A 7,594-nucleotide genomic window follows, 5' to 3' on the forward strand; every position below is an offset into this window, starting at 1 on the left:
ATTGGTATAGGTAAACCAAAGAAAAAATGTGTAAAATTGCTTATACATACATTCAGTGGTTTATTTCAAGCAGATTTTAATCGCCGCTATCTCCGTGCCTATTCAAAAAACAGTCCCTGGTGACCATATTTTTAGAAATTAAATAATTATTTACGTAGTCCGTCACTGAAAGAAATTATGTAGGCTCATTTTGAAACCCGGTCAAAGTTTGAACTATAAGGAAACTGCCCCTGGCGACAATGTTTTGTAATAAATGGAATAATGATGTAGGGTATTGGTTCAGGGTCACACGTGAAATGTGTATGTGAAATTATTTTGCCGGTGGTTTTCCTTCTAAGTATTAAAGTATAAGTAACATCGGATCTGAAGTTCCATTTTTTATATGTGAACTTTTATTTCTAATAAAATTGTTATTATAACGTACATTTATTTATTCTGAAACGGAATATATATTAGCTGACTGTGGACATGGTTTAAGTGCAATCTTTTTACAATTTTACAATGTAGTGAATATTTTTCAAAACAATGATATTCGTAAAATCTAAATTCAATATTTAATTACCAGTAGCCAATTGTATAAATCTGGATATCTCTTATACCACGGATAACTTTTGGTTATCTTCAACAAGAAAAATTGAAGATAGCTACAAGTTATCCGCCGGATAAGATTTAACCAGATTTATTCCGATTTATACAATTGGCTACATACCAATAGATATTACAGATTGTTTTATTGTCCCGCTAGAAAAATGGGAAAACATGTAACTCTGGGAAGGGAGCCAGGTATTATTAATGGATTTTTTTTTATCTAATTTAACAATATAATGTTTTGACATTATTTACCCGACCATTCTGCTGTTTCAAAGCATAAAACAGCGATAGCCTAATTCTCAGAAGGAAATTTAATTCTTATTAATTTAACTAAATTTGCGACACCTTAAGGGTTTCGCGGGATGCAATGAGTGGGGGTATGATATACACTTTTCAGCTTTCCGGAAGCAAGGACCGTCTGGACGTTAAACACCAGCTTTCCAACATTATGTGATTCCAGTTCCAAAGCACATACTGCTTAGTTAAACGAGAAAAATTCCAAATTTCGCATAAAACCGCATATGCACAAATCTCTGAAAAACAAACCGTGCTTAAACAATTATTAAGTTGAGCAAATATACTCATTTTTCAAAAAAATAAATCATCCTCTGAAGCCCCCACTGGGATTCAAACCCAGACCTCTTTCCTCTGGGAAGGAAAGTATTCTATCTTGAAATACAAGGGCATGTAAGAGGAAAATTTGCCATTTTAAACCTATCAATATATAGATTTGAACAATATTTATATGGTATTATAATATGAAAACATCCCGTAAGTTAATTTTTCACATGACCTTTGAAACAAAACAGACATCTCTGAATCTGCATACATTGCAGTTAAAGTTTAAGACGTGTAAAATACCAGTATTCAAATCTGAAAAATATCCCATGTTTTTGTTTTACTGTTAGTATCCCATTAAGAAGGCTATGGGTCCTAAGGCGCTTACCTGAGATCCTAAGGAACTAAAGGAAGGAGACCAAAATAACGAAAGTACTTTATGAAACATAAATATTTAATTTCTTTACCTATTGTTGTTTTTGAACTCGGCTGAGATATTGTTAGAACAAATGTTCTTACCGATGTTCATGAAGACTAGACAATGAAAGTGACTCTATGGTATAAACATGCTTTTTTTAAATTAATCTAGTGACCTTTTTTAGTTCACATAGCCCAGAGTTGATTGGGACAAATGTCCTGACCAAATTTAATGAAGATTGGCCAATAAATGGGGCAATTAGTCCCCCCCCCCTGATGGCCATGTTTTCAAGGAACCGGAACAGTTTTTAAAATTTAGCCGAGATATCATTAGAACAAAAAACCTTTCCAAGTTTGGTGAAGAATGGAATGTACATGTGACTTGTAGAGAGTTAACAAGGTTTTTGAATTATTGCAACTAGAACACTTCTTGCAATTTAGATAATGCTGATTCCGCCAATCACATACAGGCCAGTCTGAAAAGAATTTCAACATAGATTATGATTAGTTGCAATTATCCAACCCCCAGCTACTGACCCTTCGAGCTGTTCGTAGGTTAGTTGCAATAATTCAACTCTAAGCTTTATAACCCAAAGGGTTGCTGAGAGTTGCAATGCGTCGTCTATTTTCCAAAGATGCAAAATTTAATCACCAATGCAAGGGCTTAGGAACACTGACACTGCGAAAACTTATCAACGTTTACCTGTCTTAACCACAAACTCATGCAAATGGTACCATTACAGCAAAAAATAATTGCTTTTTATTGACTTCGTTTATCGTTTGTACTATCTATCCACCATATTGGTACACTGTCACATGTTGCCGACTTTAAGCGTCGTTATCGGTTTTTTAGGTCGCACTACACCAATATTTTGCACATCTTGTTATGTGATGTAGCCTAAGTCGATAACGATGTCAAATATTCGACACAGAATACACTGTTTCAAATTTCAACATAAAATGTCAACGAGAATAGTGTGTTAAAACATTGTCGTATTTTTTAGGGTGCATGCAAAGAATAATGTCCGTAGGTTGCCATTATACAAATACAAATACATGTCACTTATATAGCGCAAAAATTATTGTAAAAATATTATATTGCGCTTCGCAAACACTGCACATTGATCATCCGTGAAAAACATTGAACAAATGAGTTTTAAGTCATGATCTAAACCAGTCTTCATTGTCAATGATTTTTAAGTGGCTTGGTAGAATGTTCCACCACTTCGGGCTAACAACAGCTAAAATCTATCCGCCATCTTAGTTCGCCTCCTGGGAATAACAAGATTACAGTCACTTTGTGATCGAAGTCTATACCGACCACTTGCTGGGACAAACATTTCTTGCAAGTAACCAGGGGCATAACAATGGACAACACGTAATACCAAAGCCAGGACTTTGTTCATGAGGGTAAATTTAACATGTTTATGAAGTTTATTCATTATTTTTCTCAATCTGTCTCGAACGACGTCTGTTTAGTGAAGCGCACGGATTCGCTGCGCTGAACTGCACCTGTGTTTATGAAGGGGTGCATATGGACTCCCAGAGCCGCCACATCAAAAATTATCAAAGGCTCTGGGAGTCCATTTATATGGACTATAAGTGTTCGTGCAGTAAGCTTTTGTGCAAATTTACATGTTATGGTTTTAATATCAGAAAATGAAGGGTAGCAACAGATCATTTTGTCATTGTTGTCTTTTTTTAACAAAGGATATTTATTTTCTCACTCTGACAGGCAATGCCCAAGGTACTGGGGTAAAGGCCTGTAGTTGGTAGTTATCAGAATTTTAACATGGCTTAATATAAAAGCTGGCATCTGATTACCGAAACCCCTAATGCGTCTATGTGGTTTATGTCATTACTTGAAATGTACCCTGTTGTGGTGCGCAATACGTTGGGCAGACTGGTAGATCACTTAAAACACGTTTTAGGGAACATTTTTTTTTAATTAAAAATAACAATAAATTTTACAACTTCATTTACCAGCACTTTAATAAAACGGGTCATAGCGTTACAAATATTTCAATTCAACCAGTGGAGCAACTTATTCTTAATAATATTACTTCAAATCAGTGCCAATTAAAAGCAAGGTGCATGTCGGAATTTGAATGGATTAAACGTTTGCAATCAGCTTACCCACTTGGATTAAATGATAATATTCTAAATGTTGGAACTATTTCTAAAAATAAATCGATTATTTCATTTTCTCTGTTTAGTAAACGTCTAAGAAATAAACGTTCACACGGCATTAGGAAAAATGGTAACTTAAGGCGTAAATTTAAACGTCTACTTTCTTTAAATGACTGCTACACATTATTACAAAATGGAGGTAAACATAAATTATTAAGTGCACTTTGCTCTCTTTCTGTTTCTTCGTTTGCGCATATTGATAAGGAATGTAAACTTATTTTACTTCAATCTGACCCTCTATATGAATGTGCTTGTATTATTGAATCTTTCACCGACTACTATCTTAAACCTTTTATTGAAAATGCACTTAACAAAACTAGAAATCGTATCAAAATTGAGTTTTGTAACAAAGGTCTTGATTTAATTGACCTTCCAAAAATATTCAATGATAAAAATGTACGCCGGTTGATTCCCCCTTATTTCCGCAATACTGAATCCCCACTTATTTGCTACAAATATAGTAAACCTGTAAGAAGTATAGTTTTTAATTATAATTCTATTTCCACAGATATTAATGTAATAAGAAATTGTCCTACATCATGTGACTGTTCTAGTTCCAAATATATATATGGTCCAGTTGGACATGTTTTTACTGGGGACCTTAATTTCATTCAAAATAAAACCTTAGAAATTTACTTCTCAGAGGCCCTAAGTATAGATTTCCTATTCCTGTTGATTTATTTTGATGACTGCATTAAGAAAATCGTAACATCCTTACAGGATTATTGCACTAAATGGTGCAGGAAGGAAAATGCTGATATTACTGTACTCAATGATTGGAAAACAAAAATATTTAGTATGGCCATGAATAAAATATATTTTTATGATACAAATCCTTTGGCCTTACCGCATTCACCTACATTTAATAAACAAAATCTCTGTAAATTGCTTGAAGACTTAAAATCTAAATTCGTCATAGTTCCTGCTGATAAGGCTGCTAATAATGTTATAATAATATGACGAGTGTTTTATGTTCAAACTATTTCACAAGAACTTTCACAAACTACATCATATTGTGATTACAATAAGCTACCTAATGAAATTATTGCCGACCATATTGCCGAATGCAAAAAATTAAATGCAATAGTCAATATTATTGACAAGAAATTGCCATCACTTTATTGGATACCTAGATTACATAAAACGCCATATAAAAGTCTTTTTATCGCTAATTCAGTGTCTTGTACCACCAAGCAATTATCAGTGTATCTTACATCTGCAATGAGTGCTATTAGATATCATATAGCTAAATATTGTAATAAAGTTTATGAAAATAGTAATATTAACCTATTTTGGTCAATAAAAAACTCCTTAGAAGTTATTGATAAAATTAAAAAGAAAAAATATAAGGTGTCACAAGTAAGCACTTATGATTTTTTTACACTATATACTACGCTTCCTCACGCTTTAATAAAATCCAAACTTGTTTCTTTGATTGAAAAAACATTTGCTTGAGAGAAGTGTTCATATCTAGCTTTAAACACTAAAACAGCTTCTTTTACTAATCAGATATTAGATAATTACATCATTTGGACTGGTCTTGACTTTTGTGCAGCACTTACTTTTCTTCTGGATAACTTGTTTGTTGAATTTAATGGTAAAATATTTAAACAAATTATTGGCGTTCCTATGGGTACTAATTGTGCGCCACTTATAGCTGATCTTTTTTTATATTGTTATGAGAGCGAATTTATGTTAGAATTATCTAAAACAAAACAAGTAGATTTGATTCAATGTTTTAACCTTACTAGAAGGTACATTGATGACATACTTAATTTAGATAATCCATTATTTGAGCAATATATTCACAAAATCTACCCAAACGAACTAGTCTTAAATAGATCGTCTCAAGCCAATACAGATGCTGCGTATTTAGACTTACATCTAACTATTAATAATAATATGATTAAAACTAGTTTATACGACAAACGGGACGACTTTAACTTTGAAATTGTGAATTTTCCGTTCCTAGATGGCAAAATCCCTAAAGGTCCTTCCTATGGTATTTACATTTCGCAGTTGGTACGTTATGCCAGAGCATGTTCATGTATAAAAGATTTTAATGATCGTAGTCTTATATTAACAAAGAAATTGCTAAAACAAGGCTTTTTGTATCATAACCTAAGAAGTAAATTCGCTAGATTTCACTCAAAGTATGGTGATTTAATTTCAAAATATAATGTTTCTTTAAAATGGCATTTAAATAATGGAATTCCCATCCATCATTTTATGGAGATGTTTTGAAGCGTGTTCGCAAATTAAAATATGTTAAAGAAAGTGTTCATATTAAACTTTTCAATTTAATTAACTCGTTTTTATCAAAAGGATATGATGCTGATGTACTTAAAAACACGTGCTTGATGGTTTTTGATTCACTATATCTTTCTTCTCTTAAAATTTGGAATCATTAATCATATTTTGGGCATTTTTCACTTTTGAGCAAAATTGTGTATTTGTGTCGTTTGCACAAATCTGCATGAAAACTACATTTAGACTCAAATCTTACATCAAATCATTTCTGTCGTCAGTTGTCAAAACACCGATATACTGTTTGATTCCAATAATGTCGCTTTAATGGAATTACCATTTTTATACATTTGATTCTTAATATTTAATCACCTAAACTTGTTTTATTATTAGTTCAATTTTGCAGTACCGCCCCATTAATATTTTTATTTTATTTCAGTACTGTCCCTGGATTTTGTTCACGTCATTGTGTCTTCGCTTGTCAATTACGTCATAAATCTTTCTCTGTTCCCGGGTAAATTGATTTTTGTGACGTCATACGACCAACCTTCCCAGTTGTAATCTACATGCATAGGTCATTGGGTTTATAATTTTATTTTTATTTTCTCTGTGACAGGCGTTTCTTGTTTGATTTATTTTTTTTGCAGTACATAAATAACCAAGCAATGTAATATGGAACTTTTACAACCATTATTGCTGCTTCTTCCTGTATTTGTGCGATGATGATCTGAAATATAAACTATATGATGCTATATTTTTAAATCCATTTCTATAAAGAAGGAATGTAGTTGACACTTGTTCATAGTTTCATTGCATCGGGCCTCAAAAAGTTGTAACTCTGTTGCTCTGGTATCTTCAATACCATTGAGTAATTAAATTGTAATTAAATTGAATGCGTTTTAATTCCCTTTTATTATTGTTTAATTTGAGTTACAATGCTATGAGGTTAAATTTTATTTACACTTAAATGTATTATGAATATTGCTGGGCCAAGTGTGCGGTTGAGCGCTCCTAAACCGGTTTAAGCCCCCAATGCTTTGCATTGACCGTTCCAAGGCGGTGACCCCAGCTTTATTCTTATTTGTGTTTATGTTGTTTTGTATTGTGCTGTATTGTGCTGTTTTGTACTGTTTGGACAATCGGTCACTTGCCTTAAATAAAGGACCTACTAAGTGTTTATAGTAATAATTCAATACTACTCCAGCAGCTGGAGTTTTACTTCTTTATATTATATTAATGTCTGCATTACTTCAGAGCTTGAAAAAATAAATATTCAGAAATTAAGGCAAAAATGGTGCTCTTAATCACTCATAGCAACAATTCAGTTTTGCCATTCATATCAGATGCATTTCTTGTTTTCTAATATAGCTAGTATCTAGAATGTTCCTTATCAAAATTTTGATTTCATAGTACATCATGATCATGGTCAACGTCTGCACCATCAAAATCATAAGTTTCTTATTGACATTTTCCATATCATGCTCATATTATTTCCTCCAAAACATAAGAAATACGTCAACAATGGTAACTCGTGAAAAGTTCGTGCAAGTGGATCACGAACCAGGGTTAGATAACTCTAATGTTAGTAAAA

The sequence above is a fragment of the Dreissena polymorpha genome, chromosome 12, assembly GCF_020536995.1.
Source record: "Dreissena polymorpha isolate Duluth1 chromosome 12, UMN_Dpol_1.0, whole genome shotgun sequence".
Lineage (NCBI taxonomy): Eukaryota > Metazoa > Mollusca > Bivalvia > Myida > Dreissenidae > Dreissena > Dreissena polymorpha.